A 21,022-nucleotide genomic window follows, 5' to 3' on the forward strand; every position below is an offset into this window, starting at 1 on the left:
GGAATCATCCTTTTGACCTCTGACTTCCACACAGCTCTACCGGTCACTTATAGACATGTACAGCAATGATGGGCCCATCACATGCATACTGTTTAAAAATGACCAACTATTCTAATCCCATTTCCCAGATCTTTGTATGCTTTGGCATTGCAAATGCATATCTAAGTAGAGCACTTCTTAAATGCTATGAGAGTTTCTGTTTCTACCACCATTACTGACAACAAGTTACAGATTCTCAACACACTCTGGGTGAAAAGTTTTTCTCACATCTCCTCTAAACCCCTATTCCTTAACTTCAATCTATGTCCTCGGTTATTGATCCTTCCATCAAGGGAAAATGTTTCTTCCTGTCTACCCCATCTATGCCTCCTCAATCTTCTCTGCTCTATGGAAAACAACCCCAGTCTACCCAATCTTTCTTCATTACTGAAACTCTACAGTCCAGACAACAACCTAGTAAATCTCCTCTGAAGTCTTTACAATGGTTTCACATCCCATCTGATAACATGAATTCCAGAACTGCATACAATGCACTTGCTGTAGCCGAACCAACATTATATACAGTTCCAGCATCAGCTGCTCACTCTTCAACTCTTAGCCTCAACCAATAAAGGCAATCAGACCATATGTCTCATCCATCTGTACTGATATCTTCAGGAACTAGTGTACATGCACACCAAGGTCTCCCTGATCGTCCATGCTTCCCAGGGTCCTACCATTCATCATGACTTTCCTTGCCTTCTTTGACCTACCCAAACACATATGTTGATCAGAGGCAAATTGAAGTCAATCTGACCAGCCCATCTATATTTTCCTGAAATATAGGGCCATCCTCCTTTCTATTTATCGTCCCATCAATTTTTGTATCGTCTGCAAATCTTCTTACATTCAAGTCTAAATCATTCCCATGAACCACAAACAGCACAGGTTGTAACGCTGGCCCTTCTAGGACACCAAAGGACAATGATCTGCATTCATAAAAATACTCCTCAACCATCATTCTCTGCGTCTGCTTCCTGCTACTCTGCCAACTATGGATCAATTTACCAAATTTCCTTGGATGCCTACCTACGTTATCAGTCTCCAATGTGGGGCCTTATGAAAAACCTTGGTGAAGTCCAAAGAGACTATACAAAAAGCACTGCCCTGATCTATACATGTGGTTACTGGAGCGGGTACAGCCTCTTAAAGATCAAGGAGGTCATCTTTGTGTTGAACCCCAGGAGATGGGAGAGACACTAAATGAATATTTCACATCAGTTTTTATTGTGGAGAAAAAAAATGGAGTCTAGAGGATGCAAAGAAATAAATTTGAATGTTTTAAAAACAGATCACATTACTAAAGAGGAAGTTTGAGTGGTCTTAGAACAAAAAAAAAGATAAATCTCCAGGACCTTATCTAATATATCCTCGAACAACGTAGGAACTAAGGGAAGAAAGTGCAAGACCCCCTTGCAGAAATTTTGAATCATCTAGAATTACGAGTGAGGTGCCTGATGACTGGAGGATGGGTAATATTGTACCTCTGTTTAAGAGTTTATAAGGAGAAATCAGGGAACTATAGACCTATGAGACTAACTTTGCTTGTGGGTAAATTATTGAAGGTGATTACAAAAGATGGAATTTATTGACATTTAGAGAAGCAAAAAATTGATCAGAGATAGTCAGCATGATTTTGTGCAAGGAAAATCTTGTCTCGCAAAGTTGATTATGTTTTTTGAGAAAGTTACCAAAAAGATTGATGATGGTAGAGTAGAAGATGTTGTTTGAATTTTAGTAAAGCCTTTGATGAGGCTCCACATGGTAGGCCAATTAGTAACCCAGGCTACACGGGATTTGGGGTGAACTTGCCAATTGGATACAACATTGACTTATCGGCAGAAGATAGAGAGTGGTGATGGTGGGTTGCTTTTCAGACTGGAGGTCTGTCACCACAGCATTCGGTTCTGGGTCCTCTTTTGTTTGTCATTTATATAAATGACTCAGATGAGAAGATAGACAGCATAATGAGTAAGTTTGCAGACGACAACAAAATTGGTAGACAGTAAAAGATTATGAAGGGATAGTGATCAAATAGATCAACAGGCTGAAAAATGGCAGAGAGGAGTTCAATCAGGATAAATGTGAAGTATTGAATTTTGGTACAACAAACAAGGGGAGAGCTTATACAATTCATGGTACAGCCTTGGATAGTGTTTTAGAATAGAGGGATCCAGGGGTGCAGGTACAGAATTCTTTGAAGTTCGCATCTTATATAACCAGGGTGGCTAAAAAGGTGCTTGACGGGCTTGCCTTTGTTGCTTAGTCCTTTGAATAGAGGAATTAGGAAGTAATGTTGAGGTTATACGGGGCATTGTTGAGGCCTCTTCTGGAATACTGCGTCCAGTTCTGGTTGCCCAGTTACAGAAGAGATTTATCAGGATGTTACCAGGTATGGAAGGCTTGAGTTATGAAGAAAGGCTGGATAGTCTGGGGCATTTTTCACTGCAGTGTAGGAGGTCGAAAGGCGACCTGATAGACATTTATAAAATAATGACAGGTCTAGATAGAAGGTGAGAGGACAGAGATTTTTAAAAAGATGTGAGGGACAATTTTTTTTTGCACCTCGCGTGTAGAATGAACTTCCTGAGAAAGTGATGGATGCAATGTCAAAAACTCATTTGGATAGATACATGAATAGGAAAGATTTGGAGGGATATGGGACATGGGCAGGCAGGTGGGACTAGTTTAGTTTGGGATTATGTTTGGCACGGACTGGTTGGACCGAAGGGTCTGTCTCCATGCTGTATGCCTCTATGACCTCTTTGTTCTACAGTCCACTGGCACCTCTCCTGCAGGCAGAATGAATTGAACACTTTTGCAAGTGCTCCTGCTATTTTCTCTGTTGCCTCAACAACCTGGGAAACATTTTATCGATCCTAGCGATTAATCTATTTTTCAGCTGCCAGACCCCTGAAATCTTATCTATGCTCATTTCTTTAACTGTATCACAAATCTCCCTGACCACTACACGCATATCGTCCCTCTCACCAGGGAACACCAGCACCAAAGTGTTCACTTTGAATCCTATCTATACTCTGGTTTTTAGCACAAATTACTGCTATGGTCTTAGTGGGCTGTGGTCTTTTCCCCCATTATCTTTTAACCCTTAAAGTACCTGTAAACCAAGTTTGGATTTTCCCTTTATTGTGCCTGCCAGTATCCTCTTATGTTCCCTTTTAGCTTTCCAAATCCTTTCTCTTCTTGAATGAGCATCACCGTTCTGTGGCAGATTTACTTAAGATATGTGCTCCCATCCCACTCTGGTCAAATTATATATTGTCTTATTAAATGTACCCTTTGAATATGCAGTATTCCATTATCACATTGAAGTGTTATGCAATATAAAGCACTGAGAACAAGACAACTACCAGCGTGTGCAAATTCAATATCAAATCATTAAAAAAGAAATAGAGAACATTTGGCTGGAATGGATGGAAAAAAAAGGTACAGAAGGAAAAGTAAAATTTCAAAATTTACATTCTTCAACAAGAATTTGAATGGAGACATGGCCAACAAGTTAACACCAGGACAGTGACAACATCAGTAACACCTCCTGGAGCATTTGTCTGTCTCATTAACCTGACCATTCATTTTGGTTGGTTGCAGCATTATATTTCTTTCCCTCTGGTAGACTGAATTTGGTAAATTAGGAAGAGTTACTAAAGTGGATGAAATAATGAAAAGGTTTGAGACAGTAGACGGGAGACAATTCCCAATTGTGAGGATGAATAAAACTACAGACAATCAACCAATACAAGATCATGGAGAAATCAAACAGCAAATTTGGCGAAAACTTCCTTTTCCACAGAATGGCAAGAACATGGAACTCAGTTCTAGACACATACAGAGTATGCCGATGAACATGAGGCAGAAGGGAGCACAGGTCAAAAGCAGTAATGAACCAAGGCTGATACCAGGAGGAATAACAAAAGGGAGGATTAGCAGGATGTAGAGTTCTGAGCAAAGGAGCAGCTTAGGGGTGTGGATGGTCAGTATAAGGTGATTAGGAAGTTGGGGTTCAGAGGATGAAGAAGTGAGGGGAGGGTGGTCAAATGATGAGAAGCTGGAAGGGTTACAGGAAATGGATGAGGAGCTGGGGAGTGGGGCTGTCAGACGTTGAGCAGCTGCAGCAAGAGAGGTGTCAGAAGATAAGTAACTGGACAAGTGGGGCTGTCGGAGGAGGACAAGCTTGGGGAGTGGATCTTCAGAGGATGAGGAGCTGGGAATTGAGGGTGTCCAGAGGTGAGGAGGTGGATGTCAGAGCTGACTCGCCATGTTTTATTTTAAAAAATTCAAAATGTGATACACCAGGAAAAGACAGGAAGAACTGTTTGCAGCGTACATCTCCTTTTATCTCATTTAAACAAGGAGATCCAAAACTAAACTCTTCAACCAGGTTAACAACAGCAGTAAATGGAGGTAGTGGGGAACAAGACAGACCAGGAGCATGAGAGAGAAAATGGGGTCATTTGAGGTATACAAATGATGATGGGCATAGGTAGAGTTGACAGGGAAGACACGTTTCCCTATCCAGAGGTCAATTACCAGAAGTTCAGATTTAAGCTAACTGGTTCAGGCTTCGAGACGACTTCTAGAAAGGTTTTTTCAGGAGGTCAGTGGATGCCTGGAATTTTTTTGTCCAGTTTGGTGGTTGAGGTGGAAACCTTCAGCCCATTTAAAAAAAGCCTAGATTAAGCGGCACACCAAGTGTTAAAAAGTGGAATAAGAATGGCCTGCATGGCCTCTTTCCAGACTGGACCTTTTCTGTGTTTCTGGGGTTTTAGAGACACATGTGTACAAAGCGTCCCTCACTGCTTCACCTTGAGCTCAGAGTTTCCAAGTTTGAGGGGCAGCAAGAGTCACTGTGCAGTATGGGGCAGGGTGAGAGTTCCCTGGGTTGTAAGTTCACAGAGAATGTCCACCCATAAGGCAGTGAGGGTTCAAGCTACAAGATAAGACATAGGAGACCATCAGGCAGAGGCAGGGAGTATAGGAATCTTCAGGGTGTGCACAATTGTTAAATACGTACTCAGCAATGGAAACTGCTGGGAGTGACAATACCCTGAAGGAGTGCAGTCTGCAGGTGGATATCAATTGACAAGGGCCTGGACCGGTGGGAACAGCAAAGAGGAGAAATGGACACACCGGATCTTGTTTTTGGTTGTCCACACTTCAGAAGAAAATGCTATGGAGTCACCCAAATCCCTGAGGTATCCCCATGGTAACATTGTGACCAATTCAAATTGACATAGTTAGTTTGAAATGAGTTAAATATCACAAGTCAACAATTTTTGCTTTACCTCCATCTCCACCAATCAGCAACCTCTTCTCTAGCTACATAAATTGTTGTTTCTTTTCTAAGTTGGTTTTCTTGCGTCTTCCCTGATGAGTGCAAAATTTCTTGACTCTTTCTGGCCGATTCTGAAACAGCTTCTTAATGATATGACTGCAACTGCCTTATGTGCAAGATCTGAAACAAATGCCTTCAAAATCTATATCAGTGTCAAGCAAGGCTGAGAGATAACTCCCATTTCATCTATAATTTACCTGACAATGGGTATGCACCTCCTAGTTCAACCACCATCTGGTGTGATTAATAAGGGCCGCCTACACCGAAAATATGATAATGTCAGGTGCTTCTATGCCAAAACTAACCACCAGAGACACAACCTGCAAGTATGCTGATGACTGCAGCATTATTACACACTTTGCATCATTTGTGAAATCCTATCTCTAGCTCTTTTTTGTGTTCAAAGATTCAGCCTGTCTTTCATTAATGCCAAAGCAAAGCTAAAATTTCTGAAGAAAGGTCTAGACCTGAAACGTCAGCTTTCCTGCTCCTCTGATGCTGCTTGGCCTGCTGTGTTCAACTAGCTCTACACCTTGTTATTTCAAATCAACTCTCACCTGTTCAGCCTAATATTCAACCTCTCCTACATGATGAAGGAGAAACTCTGGAATATGTTAAGCTCTTCCCATACCTTCACATCCACTTCACTGACAGGGCTGTAACTGATGTGGAGATTCAGCACTGGATCAATTTGGCCAGCTCAGCCTTTATTAATATGGCAGCCAGTATTTAACAAAGACCTTCATGAGTCAACAAATGTCATTGCGTACACAGCAGTATTAATCACCACACTCACGTGTTGCGGTGAGGCCTACACCGTATATCAGCAATATATCAAAGTTTCTGATCCAAGATGGCAGCAGAGTAGGATGCTTCAGTTGGAGCTCCTCTTTGCCGCCCTCTCTTTTTCCTTTTTCAGACTTCTAACTTTAAACTTAATTGGTGCGTGATGGAGGAGGGGAGTCCCAGACCGGAGATCGCCACAGGAAGGCAAGGCCTTTGTGGACTGGGGGAAAGGCCTCAAATTTTGCAGCCCAACGCTGACTGAAAACTTGGCTTGGAGTGGCCTGGAGGCTTGGTGCAGGCATGGACATGGGTGAAAAGGACTGTAATTCGAGTGCTTTTGGTTCCTTTTTCTTCTTCTGTTGAACTTTTATTTATTATTCTTTCAATTTTGTGCCAAATACTTGAGTGTCTGTACCTAGGTATCTTGTATCTAAGATGGTGCCATAAACGATGACATTGCAAAATTTTCATTACACTCATTCAAATGCACGTGACAATAAAGCTAATTCTAAAGAAATTCCACCAGGAATGCCTCCACCACATCTTCCACAATTGGCAGACCATCAAACAAATACTCGCATCCTTCCTGAAGTCAGCTCGACAAGGACTGAGCAAAACTATGACAAAATTAGCCACAATGGACTGATGGCTGACAGGTGTCTCTACCACCAGGCTGTTTTTGCAACTCTCAAGTCGTCAATGCTCTGGATGAGATTTGAGAAAGTACCAAAAAGACATTTCAAATCTATCCCTGAAGTGCAGCTACCTTGATATTAATGAGTGAGAAGAGTTTACTACAAATTATCCAAATGGAAACAGGTTGCCAATCAAGCATCATCATGCTTTTGAGCCCAAGCCTCCTGAAGTTCAGGCACAGAAGCAAAGAAAAGAAGCAGATCCTGCTCTTTGCATCCCACTACCTGGCTGGATGTCCTGTCCACATGTTCAAAGATCTGCGGGTCAAGAATTGGCCTGTTCCATCACAAAAGATCCAGGCAGAAGCTTGCCACCCCAAGTCAAGCAGGGATAGTTGAGGGAATGGTTGGGATGAAAACCAATAGACATGATGGACTGAAAAAGCTGACAATGCTCAGGATGGATTGGAAGTGTTGGTGTAGATAACAGAAGGGTTGACTGTTATCTTTCTATCTTCACCATAGAAATCAACGGAGAATTGGAAAGAGGCAAAGGTAATCCGTGTAAGGATGCTGTACTGCCATTACAGGCTAAATAATGTAACACCAATGGGGGTATAGTTTTGGAAACATAAATCAATGAAAAGATCACCAAACACTTAGAGAGGTTTGCATTAATGAAGGAGAGCCAGCACAGGTTTGTGAAAGGCAGATCCTGCTTCACTAACCTAATTGATTTTTCTTTTGAAGTAATAGAAACATGTAACACAACATGCAGAGATGTTACCTGAACAGATTTTAAGGATGGATGTGAGGGTCCTTGAGAAAGATGCAGGTGATTTCAGTCAGAATCCTTTCAGAGATGAGAGGTTTTGCTACACAATGTTTGATGGAAGGAACTGGATTTTTTCCATTTAATTCTCTTTTGGGACATGGACATTTATTGCCCCATTTCTACTTGCCCTTGAGAAAGTAACGTTGAGCTGCCTTCTTGATGCAGTTAGGGAGGGAAGTCCTGGGTGTTGACCAAATGACACAAAGGAACATGTTATAATTCCAAGACAAATGGTGAGGGCTTAGAGGGGACCTTACAGGTTGTGGCTTTCCCATGTACCTGCCGCCCATGTTCTTCTAGATGAAAGTAGTCATGGGTTTGGAAGTTGCTGTCTAAGGACTTAGGACAAGTTTCTGCAGTGCATCATGTCGATCTAGTATAACTAAGCATCTGTGGTGGAGAGAGAAATTGCTTGAGGTGGTGCTGTCAAGCAAGCAGATTGCTTTTTGCTGGATGGTGTCAAACTTCTTGAGCACTTTTGAGCTTCATCTATCCAAGCAAGTGGGAATATTCCATCACACTCCTGATTTATAGATGCTGGAGAGGCCTTGGGGATTCAGTAGGTGAACCACTTGCAGCGATATTCCTACTGTCGTAGCAACTGTAATTACATAGTGAATGCAGCGGAGTTTCTGGTTCTGTTCATATTGGGGGGAGGAGTGAAATTCAGTCACGGTAATTCAGTCACTGAGTGTCAAGGGGTAGTGGTCAAATTGTCTCCTACTGGAGGTGGTCATTGCCTGGCATTTATGAAGACAAATGTTATTTTTCCAAACTTGGATGTTGGCCAGATCTTGTTGTATTTGAACACAGGCTGCTTCAGATTCTGATGAGTAGTGAATGCTAATTGCACAATGTCGAGCACCAAACAGCCCAATTCTGACCTCATGACACAGGGAAGGCCATTGAAGCAAAGAAGGCAGGGGGAGACATTATAGAGGTGTGTAAGATTATGGATTTAAGTGTGTTAGATTTTTTAAAAAAAAGCTACTTCTATTGGCTGATGGTAAAAGGACCAGTACAGGATCTGTGTTCACAGGTGATATCAGGAAAAACTGTTTTGTGCAGCAAATGGAAATGAGTGGTATTGATAGCCAGCTGCCCACCAGGGTGGTAGAAGGGGAGACGATGAATGATTTTAAAATAAATTGCATGGACACTTAAAAATAAACTTGAAGTGTTTAGGGAATTAAGTGGCAGAGTGGGAATGCTTTGTTGGTCTACAGACAGCCAGCATATCATCAGGCAAATAGCCTTCTGTGTATTAGTAACAATGATACTACATGCTATATGCCTGTGCAAAGCTACTCCTTTGTATATTGGCACTGTGTTCCTTGGTGAATTTTCCTTGCAATTAACTGGCTGCTTGATCACTCCTTTTCTCCATTTCTCCTGCGGGTTATTTTGCCTGCAGAACTCTTTTTCTCTACATTTACCTTCTCAATTTTGATCAATCTTCTGATTCAGATAGTTTTATCCCTGTGCCCTCTTCCTCGTTTAAAAATGCTTCTCCATTGTTCTACTAATCTGTCTTCAAAGCTTCTTTCCTGTCTGAATGCAGTATTTTCAAGGAGAATAATTACTATCTTGCAGACCAGGTGCAAAGACTTCAAATTCAATCCTGCTAACCCTGTAGCGAATTTATATGAGCTTCTTGCTCCTGGATGAGGCAGTAAGCATAGATTAGCACTTTTATTTTCCCCTTCCTAAATCAGCAACCAAATGTAAACCAGAAAGAATTTAAGGTTAAATTGAATTCTGCTTAATATAGCCTGAATCTTCAGGAACTCAGTGGCAAGTTTTATTACTGTCAATAAAAATTGAAAAGTTCTCTGAACATTTGGAGCAAAAACATTGCCCAGTCATTATCCAGTGTTCCACCCAAGAGTGCAACAGAATCATACAGCACAGGTGGCGGCAGCTAACTCCATTTGTGAAAGAATTCTCTAAATACATCCACTCGAGAGCTCTTTCAGTTTTGACTTGATTGTGGCCTCAACTCTGCAGACCTACCTAATACAAATAACCACTGATTCCCCTGTCAGTCAAGAATCTAACCCCAGTTTAAATATATTTGATGACACTGCCTCCACTGCTCTCCGAGACAGTTGTGAAGATTTTCAATCTCAGAGGAAACATTACCATCATTCCCACATAAAATGGCAGACTCCTTACAATTAACCTTTGCTTGTTTCAAGCTCTTTCACAAGGAAAACATCTTCTCAGGATCCACTCCAACAAGTGTCCTTATTACCTTACCTGTGTCAAAACACAGGCACAGGGAACTGATGGCATCTTTCTGTGCCATGGCTTTTCTGTGGTTCTAAGATCATTGTGATTTTTCTGAACTTCACTGTATTCAGGTACAATATTTCCTCATCGAACAAGACTACAATCCCCAATCCTAGGTACTGTCAAGTGAACATCCTCTGAACTGCTTGCCACACCTTGTACATTGTTTCCTAAATGAAGAGACCAAAACTGTACATGGTACTCCAGATGTGGCCTCACTTATGCCAGGACAGCTGTAACAAAACTAGCAATTTTCATGTGCCTTTTGAAGTATTTAGGTGTACACTTACAATGCCAACAAGGCTCTAGGCCATGTGCTGGAAAACGGGATAGAATTGTGGTAGTTTTTTTTATGACCAGTGTAGCCTAAATTGGCCAACTTCTGTGCTGCAGACCCGACTCTATTCTCTTTGCAATGGCAGCACATCTACAAACATTCACTCCCTCCACCACTGAAATATAGTTGCAGCAGTATCTACAGATTCACTGCAGAAAATCCTTCAACAGCACTTTCCAAAGGCATGAGCAATACTGTATAGAAAGACAAGGGCAGCAGACACAGAAACACTGCCTGCAAGTTCCCAGCCAAGCAATCACCATCCTGACTTTGAAATATATCACTGTTCCTTCAGTGTCACTAGGTCAAAATTCTGGAACTCCCTCCCTAACTGCCTTGTGGGTGTACCTACAGCACATGGTTTAAGAAGGCGACTCACCAGCACCTTCTTTCTCAATGAGAGACTGGCAAGAAATATCGGCCCTGTCACCAACACCAGCATCGCATTTACAAACAATTAAAAAAAAGCAACATTCCAACTACCATCCCAACTATTGCTGTAACCTACGCACCAATTTTGTGGTTCTTGTACCAGAATATTCTGATCATTCAGTACCGCAAGAGTTTTGTGATCTTTCTTCATTTAAATAATACGTTTTGCTGTTCTTCCTGTCAAAATGGACTCTTTTCCCCTACTCTCATAATCTATGACTACCCCTCTGCAGACTCTCCACTTCCTCTTGATAACTCATTTTCCTACCTATCTTTGTGACATCAACAAATTTAACATACCTACCTTTGGTCCCTTCAATCATGTCATTTATACAAATTGTAAATTTGTAAGTTATAATTGAGACCTCCATAGTTTCGCCAAAATCACAAAAAACCTCACACTCTGCTAATCTGAAAATGAACCTTCTCTTCCCATTTTGTTATCCATGAGCCACCAATTCATCTATCTATGCCAATATGTTACCCCCAATATCATGACCTAACACCTGGTTGCTTACACATCTGTCATATTTACACTATCAAAGCCCTTCAATTTTACATTGCCTAAACATTCTGTATTTTAAGGTGAACACTCCCAGCTACTTGAGTCCCTCCATATAACTGACGTTCCTTATCCCTTGAATTTTTCTAGTTGATCTCCCCTACAAATTGTCTTCAGCTCTGGCATCCTTCCCAAGGCTGAAAGCTGGACCAACACAAATATCTGCTGATGTAACAATCTCCAAAGGTGGCAGAATCACAATAAGAAACAAAAGAATATCACATATGTGATCTTCTTCCCCCTCTAGAAGTGAGAGAAAGTGCTCACACTGCTCTACTTCAGGTAGAAGCAACACAAGGTCCACTCTGCAAGAGATCACTTCATGCTGTACCCTCAGGTTCATCAATCTGGGTGCAACATGAAACTGCCAGCCAGGGTGCTGTAAAAGCTGTTCAGCGGTATGATGGGTTTCAGGGTAATAATTTGTCGGATTGCACAAATCAAAAGTCAAAATATTGCATGCTCCATACATGTGACATAACAACACAAAGTGCTAGGACATAGAGCCAGACAGGGCACCATCTGGGGAGCAACAGCACTACAGTGAGAGCACAAGAGTGAGAGAATCCCAGTCCAGCCCCCACCATTCAGACACAACCTCCTATTAACCTGGCAGCCCACTTTCCCAGAGTCTGCTCCTCGAACACTGATGCTGCCCCATTTGTTTTGGGCATGCCCTAAGCCACGATCTTGCCCTTATTTGCCCCGGCACAGTTGCCACCTCCAACTGTGTGGAGCCCGCTCTATGACTTTACCACTGCCCGTAATCATTCTGAGCCAACTTCTTGCCGGCCTGGTTCTGCCCCATATCTTCAGACTCCACACTATCGCAACTTCTTGTCCCAACAAAAACCAAAAGAACTGTGGGTATTGTCAAAAAGGAGCAAAAACAAAGTTGCTGGAAAAGCTCAGTAGTTCTGGCAGCATCTGTGAAGGAAACCCTATCCAGCAACAGCGATAGGGTTCCCCCTGTCTTTACCAATCATCCCAACAGCATACACATCCAGAAGATCACCAGGCGCCATTTCCACCATCTCCAGCAAGATGCCACCACCAGGCACATATTCCCCTACCCTGCCTTGTCCACCTTCGGCAGCGACCGCTCCCTCCGGGAGACCCTGGTCCACACAACCTTCACCCCCCAATACCTCACCAGAGCACCTTCCCCATTAACCAGCAAAGGTGCAACACCTGCCCATTTACCTCCTCCCTCCCCAGTATCTAAGGGCCCAAACGTACCTTCCAGATGAAGCAACACTTCACCTGCACTTCCCAGTCTACCGCATTCGTTGTTTACAACTTGGTCTCCTCTATGTTGGGTAACCGCTTTGCAGGATGTCTACGTTCTGCTCACAAGAAAGATGCAAAACTACCCGTTGCCTGCCACTTTAATGCACCATCCTATTTCCTAGCCAACATGTCTGCCTCTGGCATGCTGCAGCATTTTGCAGCTGGAAGCACAATACCTCATTTTCCACGTGGGGACCCTGCAGCCCTCCAGACTCAATATCGAATTCAATAACTTTAAGGCCTAAACTCTCACATGTCCCAGCCCCTCACCTCTCACACCAGGCCTTGTTACCACATAGCCGTCATTACAGCTATTATTAGCCACTAACAGTCCCCATTAACAACTATTCATCCTTCCAGCCTGTCTGTCCAACTGCTCTTCTCTCTCATTAGGCTCTATCCTATCGTTTACTCCCCAATGCCGACTTTCTGCATATAAACTGACGTCTTCCTAGCCACCATCAGTTCTGAGGAAGGGTCACTAGGCCCAAAACGTTAACTTTTTTTCCTTCATTGATGCTGCCAGACCTGCTGAGCTTTTCCAGCAACTTTTTTTGTTGTTGTTCTCACATCAAACACCTCGACCCGCCCACTTCCCTGGCCCCGCCCCGTAAACTAGGCTCCGCCCAACATTGTCCAATCCCGCCCCCTGAGTCAGTTCCGTCAGACGGAGCGCTAGCAACACAGCTCCCGGATGTTGCTGTCAGGCTAACGGCCCTTTCAGTCAGTGATGGTGGGCTCCAAACTCCACACTCACTCTGCCGTTCAACCGGATTTTTAGCTTGTTGTGTCCGTTGTAAGGCGGCAATACCGTACTGTTCAATGATGTTTGGTCTACACTGTATCCAGACCGACAATCCGCACCCTTTCACTGTAGCCAAAATCGCTCCAGTCTCAAGCAGCCAACAGGCAAACCGGAATTACGTCACCACGACAACGTCGTCGCTCTGTGACGTCTGGGGAATATCGGTTTAGGACTAACACGTGACCGGGCGTGCTTGCGAAGGAAGGCTGGGAGACTCCGGGGGAGGGTGGGTATTGGTGGAAGCTGGGAGAGGCGGAGAGTTGAAAAGGAGCGGGTGGGACAGTGAGTAGGCTGAGAGTTGGATGGAAGGCGACAGAAAGAAGTGGGGTGAGAGGAGGGGATAAGAGGAGGAGAGAGGGTGCTGGGGGAAAGAGACGAGGAAACCCACACGGACATGGAGAGCATGTGGAAAATTTACACTTCCTTCGCCTGAGAATGGGATTAAACCACGATCATGGTATTGCAAGGCAGCAGTGCTAACCGCTGTGCCACCCTAAGTCCAGTCAGTGATCCTGATCTTCTCAGCATCAGTGAGACAAAACGTAGTGTCGGCAGCCATTTTGCCACGCTTCTTAAAGTGGCTCATAACAACCAACCTAAATTCGCAATCACTGCCCATTTCAACTTCTTGTCCCATTCCCTCTACAACATATATGTCCTTGTCCTCCTTTCATGTCGTACCAACTCGCAATTCGTATTTGAAGAACAACACCTTATCTCCCGCCTGGGTACCCCACAGCCTGGAGAACTGAACATTGATAACAAAGTGTGAAGCTGGATGAACGCAGCAGGCCAAGCAGCATCTCAGGAGCACAAAGGCTGACGTTTCGGACCTAGACCCTTGATGAAGGGTCTAGGCCCGAAACGTCAGCTTTTGTGTTCCTAAGATGCTGCTTGGCCTGCTGTGTTCATCCAGCTTCGCACTTTGTTATCTTGGATTCTCCAGCATCCTCAGTTTCCATTATCTCTGAACTGAATTTTGAGTTCTCCAATTTCAAGTAACTTTCCCACCAAATCCCTGGCACCTCTTTGTCCCACTTTCTGACTCTGCCTTCAAGCCACCAAACAGATTCATCATTTCCATCGACCAACCAGATTGTACCTACTACACATGTCCACCTATCACCACCATTCTGTCTCCACCACTCCCTCTCTTTAGCTGTAGCTCTCTACCTTCACATCCAATCCTGAAGAAGGCTAATACCGGAAAAGTTGACTATTCCTTTCCTCTAGCTGCTGCCTGATTTGCTGTGTCCTTCCAGCCTCCTGTTTGTCTACCCCCACACACATCAAACTTTCCTCCCCATTCCTCCACCCCTCCTGCCTCTTCCCCCAGCCGTCCACACTCTCCTTCACCCCATCTTTCTCCTGCCCTTTCCGCTTCCTTCAACACTGTTTAGCTTCCAGACGTTTTGTCTCTCACCCCCTGTCCCTTTCGGAATCTGGTTGCTTGCTTCCATTGAACATATAGTGATTAACGCTGCAGGATTTCATATGCACGAGCCACAGGCTTGCTCCACGGTGAGCTGCCTCCCATCCCCGGGGTCCGAGCTCGCCTGAGCTGTTCCCCCTCCGTCTTCTTGGGAGCTGCGTTGTTCCTTTTTGCCTGGTTGACCGTGCCCCTTGCCTGTGGCTTTTGTGGGTGGCTACTCGTCGGCTGAAACTGTTCCTCTAGCTCAGGGAGGCAATGGCAGCTCCCTCCCTGCTCTGTCTAAGACAGCAGTGCAAGGGTTATTTCAGAGAAATTATGGACACCTCCGTTCCAGACAGGGACTATGCTGTGTTCGATGATGGGAGAGGGACGTGAAAGCTAATAATGTATGAGAATCCCTTTTCCAAAACCCGCGTTAAATCACCCCTGCATTTATATATGGTCTTCGGTTAGTTTGCAGTGCCCTTCGCTCTGTTTCTGCTTGGGATTTGCAGACTATCGGCTGTAGTCAACAATCAGCCAGGAACCACCTTATAAGGAGAGCAGGAATCTCCAGATATGGCTCTTCCTGAACAGACGGAAACTTCCGTTCGGATTGGTTAATGGAACAGAGTCATCTGACAGAGCTATTTTTAAAGGTGGGGGGGGGTGGGAGACGGTAGAGAGTGTGTGTTGTTTCGACTGACACACCCATTATCTTCCAGGGACGTGTTGACAGTTCTCTAACGACCATTGCGAGGCTGTGAGGATTGCAAGAGGAGGAGACCGTGACAGAGCGTGGGAGTGCAGGCAGCTCCTGTTGGAGCCAAGCCAGGCGTACAAGTCAGCGGCTTGTTTCTGGAGCTTTCATCCCAGATCATCCGCCGCACATGACATCCCGTCCCCTCCAAGCAGTTATGCTGTAACTGCGAAAGCCGGGGGCACCTAGCACTTTAACGCACAGCCTTTATGAACATTATTGGAAGCACCTTACAATTTGTACAGGAAACCAGAAAAAGAGTAATCTGAGAGAGACCAATCACATTTCATTGCAGGATCTATAACCATTGCACCTTAGGCTCATTCACAGAATGTGGGTATCACTGGATGGACCAGTATTTATTTCTCATTTCTAGTTGCCCTTGAAAAGATGGAGAACTGCCTTCTTGAAACACTGCAATCCATATGTTGTGGACCCAAAATGCTGGTAGGGACAGAATTCCAAGATTTTGATCCAGTGACAGTGAAGGAATACCTTTCCAAGTCAGGATGATGTCTGATTTGGAGAGAAACTTTCAGGTGGTGTTCCCATTTATCTGCTGCCCTTGTCCCTCAAGATGAAAGTGGTTGTGGGCATGGAAGGTGCTGCCTAAGGAACTTTGGTGAATATCCGTAGTCAAACTGCTGGTACAAACTGCTGCTACTGTGGTGACACCAGTATTTCTAAAAGGACTTATCATTGACCTGGACCATCTATGTAAATACTGTGACATCAAGCACAGTTCAGAGGTTGGAATTTCCCATGTTGCCTCATATGATCATTCTGTGTTTGATTCAACATTGATCAAAGTAGTCTGGGACTTGACAGTTAATAGGTTTGTGTGTCCTTAAGTCTCAGAAATGTTTGGAATTACTTTATTCAGGATTACATTGTGATAAATCACACTCAAACTATTCACTAATGGTCGCTGAGCCCTGCAGTGCACAATTAGTAGTACTGAGGGACTGTCATGGATTCCATTTTTATTTCAAAAGTATACTTTGCCTAAAAATATCTAAGTACATATATGGTCACTAGATCAGTTTGGTTCAACACATTGGCTTTACATATGTAGAACAAACAAACACAAGGCATTTTTACTTACACAAGACTATACATATAGGCAGTGGGAAGTCCAATAACTGCATGGCCACCCATTTAACTTTGACAGACATACCTTTTAATGGTGGATTCCCACCCTCCAACACCAATGTGCCTTGGCAGCAACTGCCCCCAGCTTTAGTGTGTCCCCTAACACATAGTCCTGCACTTTGGAACATGCCAATCTGTAGCATTGGGTCGAGGTCAACTCCTTGACCTGGCAGGTAAAAGAGCATCTTTCACTGGGATGGCCCTCAATGTGCAGTCAATTTTTGTCTTGCTGAGAGTCCTGGGGAACAGACAGTAGATCACAGAAAATAAAATGTGAGGCTGGATGAACACAGCAGGCCAAGCAGCATCTCAGGAGCACAAAAGCTGACGTTTTGGGCCTAGACCCCTCATCAGAGAGGGGGATGGGGTGAGGGTTCTGGAATAAATAGGGAGAGAGGGGGAGGCGGACCGAAGATGGAGAAAAAAGAAGATAGGTGGCGAGGAGAGTATAGGTGGGGAGGTAGGGAGGGGATAGGTCAGTCCAGGGAAGACGGACAGGTCAAGGAAGTGGGATGAGGTTAATAGGTAGGAGATGGAGGTGCGGCTTGGGGTGGGAGGAAGGGATGGGTGAGAGGAAGAACAGGTTAGGGAGGCAGAGACAGGTTGGACTGGTTTTGGGATGCAGTGGGTGGAAGGGAAGAGCTGGGCTGGTTGTGTGGTGCAGTGGGGGGAAGGGACGAACTGGGCTGGTTTTGGGTTATGGTGGGGGAAGGGGAGATTTTGAAGTTGGTGAAGTCCACATTGAACCATTGGGCTGCAGGGTTCCCAAGCGGAATATGAGTTGCTGTTAATGTGGACTTCACCAGCTTCAAAATCTCCCCTTCCCCCACCGCATCCCAAAACCAGCCCAGCTCTTCCCCTCCACCCAATGCATCCCAAAACCAGTCCAACCTGTCTCTGCCTCCCTAACCTGTTCTTCCTCTCACCCATCCCTTCCTCCCACCCCAAGCCGCATCTCCATCTCCTACCTACTAACCTCATCCCACCTCCTTGACCTGTCCGTCTTCCCTGGACTGACCTATCCCCTCCCTACCTCCCCACCTATACTCTCCTCTCCACCTATCTTCTTTTTTCTCCATCTTCGGTCCGCCTCCCCCTCTCTCCCTATTTATTCCAGAACTATCACCCTATCCCCCTCTCTGATGAAGGGTCTAGGCCCAAAACGTCTGCTTTTGTGCTCCTGAGATGCTGCTTGGCCTGCTGTGTTCATCCAGCTTCACACTTTGTTATCTTGGATTCTCCAGCATCTGCAGTTCCCATTATCACAGTAGATCATAGAATCCTATGTCATGGAGATACTCAATAAAAAACACTGCATTTCTAGACTTCCTTCGCAAAGGAGCATTCCAGGAGGAGCTGTGCAATGGTGTCTACTCCCTCCCCTTCACTCTAGGTTCAGGGTTTTCAAGATTGGGGTATATTTTTAACATGAGAGGTGAAAGATTTCAAAAAGACACAATTTACAGATAGTAGTTCATGTGGAGAATGAACTTCCAGATACAGGTACGGTTACAACATTTAAAAGACATTTGGATAAATACATGAACAAGTAATGTTTGAAGGGATATGGGCCAAGTGTAGGCAGGTGGGGCTAGTTTAGCTTAGGATTGTGGTCGGCGTGGACTGTTTGGATGAAGGCTGTGTTTCAGTGCTGTGTGACTCTTTGATTCTTTAACTTTGCATTGTCACAAGATTAGCACTAAGGGAATACTGCACTGTCACAGGGTATTGTGTGGTCAAGTGATGACAGGTCCAAAATTAGACATTCTAAATTGGCCCACAGCCAGAGAAATCAATCTGATGGAAAATTGGCTAAACTAAATTAAACAGCAGCCAGCAGCTATTGGCTATGTAGAACAATAGGAAAAATGATCAAAGAGATTACAAAGGTTCAAAAGGAATCAGTTACAACCAGCTTGAGGGTTGTGTATTTGAGAAGTGCCTACGAGATGTTTGGCATCTTGGCTACCAGTTCCTAAGAAGGGTCCCGACCCGAAAGAACAACTTTTCTACTTTCCTGATGCTGCTTGATCTGCTGTGTTCTTCCAGCTCCATGCTGTGTTGTCTCTTTGGTGTGACCCCATTGGATGATTTGAACTCAGTTCATGACCACGATCGACTAAAGGCAACAGAACACTCTGGAAAGTCAGGGAAAAGGGAGAATGAGAATGCATACCTGTATGTCACTCCCTCAATGAATATGTGACCCAGCAGCAGAGCTTTGCTCGCCTAGAAATGAGAAATATATTGACCTGCAAGATCCACGTTCATAGAAGAGAGCCAGTGCTATGTGGCAGAGAAATAAGGTTCTAAAAACCCACCTGAAAAATGTGGATTGTCGCAGGTAATATCCTTTTTCAGATGGATAGAGCTAGATACAATGTATATATTTTGGGAAACGTCCTATGTTTCCAATAAGGGATATTTTCTTAATAAAATTGAGTTGAAATGCAATAATTGTGGCCCTTTGTCTGCCTCATCTACAATATCACTTGGGTAAAGTAGTTTTAATACATAAACTAGTTGAAGTGCCCAAAACTAACAAAATCTGTGAGACAGTCAACACTGAGGAAGCACCACTCTGTTGGAGCATCAGTACTTAGAAAATTGGCATTTTCTGTGTATTGGCAGAAAATCACTAAATTTTATATCATGCAACTCCTGATGCTAACATTATCACCCTAACATGGGACCAGAGAGACCAAGAGGATGGATGGAAAGCTAAGTACTAGATGAGATGTGTCAAAGCACCCTGAGGCAGTAGGGGACAGAGGAAAGAAAGCATGCATGCTTCAACGATGAGAGCATGTCCTTGGGGATACATTATCTCTGCAGACAATTTATTTTTCACCTGAAAGAGGAAATTTGGTTTATACAGAGTAGCCCATCTACTTGGTCATGTCACAGCAGTTACACCTTGAGATAAAAGACCAAACATGTTGATGCAAGTTACTGGGTTACTAAAACCTTTCATTCACATCATATTTAAGGACAGTGTTAACAGAACAAAGTTCTTGATGTTCACGAAACTGATCATTAATTGTCGTGTTTGATACAGGCTGTGGTAAGTTCAATAAGATTGGCATTTGAGAGAAAGCATAGCCCCAGCTAAATCCATCAGTGAGTTTCTACAAGGATGTATTTATTCTGTCTACCCATGTAACTAAGCCAAGCCTTACTCTCTGCCTCCACTCAGAATGGATAAAAATTGCTGTTAATAAATAACAAAGTTGCAGCTGATGATGGACGAACACTTCACTGCAATAGATTGTTGAACCAAGGATTGGAGCCACAAGCTGATGAAATGAAAAACAATGCAGAATTTGTTCAGCTCAACTGCTGATTTTATTTTACGCTGTAAACCAGGACTTGGGTTATGAAAGAGCTGTTTTGAAGAATACTGATCTTTTTGAACTGTAGCCTGTTGTTTAATGATTTTCAGGCCTGTTCTATTTGCTTTCATTCAAACTACTGCTGCTCATGACCTAACACAAGTTCCATTCACTCAATAGTCGCTTTTTTCACTGAACTACATTAGCACCCCCTGTCTGGAAATACATCACTTCTAAAATTTCCATCGTTATTCTTACTGTAGGATCTTGTGGAGGGTGTCCACTTCTGTGGGATTATATCTGGACTATCTGGGAATGAAAGACAAAACACCAGAACTTTATTGCAAGGCAAAAACATCACTGAAAGGGTCAGAATGAGGCACAAATCAGGCATGAGATGAAACACTCCAAACTTGATTGGATGAGTGCAACTCCAACAATACTGAAGAAGCTTAACACCATCCAGGACAAAGAAGCCTCCTTAATTGGCACCACATTCATAAAAATTCAATCACTCCACCACTGACTCTCAGCAACAGCAACATGTAGGACCTACAAATATGCACTGCAGAAATTCACCATTGTGCCTTAGACAACACCTTCCAAAACTATGACCACTTGTATTCAGAAGGAAATGTGCAGAAAATACATGGAAATAACACCAACTGAAGCTCCCCTCCAAGTCACTCACCTTATTGACTTGGAAATATTCCTTTACTATCACTGGTTCAAAATCTGGAAATCCCTCTCTAACAGCATTATGTGCTGATGTGCTGATGTGCTAATGGTAGCATATTATTATGCTACCATAATGATAGTAGCATAATGGTTCTATCTTTATGGTTAGAGCCGTAATACTCTAACATTACGAGCATTGTTATGGTTCAAGAAGGCAGCTCAACCACATTCTCAAGGGCAGCTGAGGACATAGAATAAATGCTGGCCCACCTGTTTAAACCTATGCCCCCTAGTGAATTAAAAAGGAGAATGTCTGAAGGTCC

The 21,022-nt window shown here is 43.8% G+C and overlaps 1 protein-coding gene across 2 annotated transcripts in view; it reads right to left on the reverse strand.

Annotated features, from left to right (window-relative positions):
* LOC125458272 (polyadenylate-binding protein-interacting protein 2-like) overlaps window positions 1-13,497 on the reverse strand; it is a 30,336-nt gene extending 16,839 nt beyond the window's left edge. Inside the window, exon 1 of one of the 2 annotated variants that reach the window (XM_048543416.1) lies at window positions 13,378-13,497. The gene's annotated coding sequence lies outside the window, so the exon portion shown is untranslated. Of the gene's footprint in view, window positions 1-13,318 lie in introns of both variants that reach the window. The other variant, XM_048543415.1, reaches the window with a different exon arrangement.
* Between the last annotated feature and the right edge of the window lie 7,525 nt (window positions 13,498-21,022).

Source organism: Stegostoma tigrinum, chromosome 13, assembly GCF_030684315.1.
Source record: "Stegostoma tigrinum isolate sSteTig4 chromosome 13, sSteTig4.hap1, whole genome shotgun sequence".
In the NCBI taxonomy this organism is placed as follows: domain Eukaryota; kingdom Metazoa; phylum Chordata; class Chondrichthyes; order Orectolobiformes; family Stegostomatidae; genus Stegostoma; species Stegostoma tigrinum.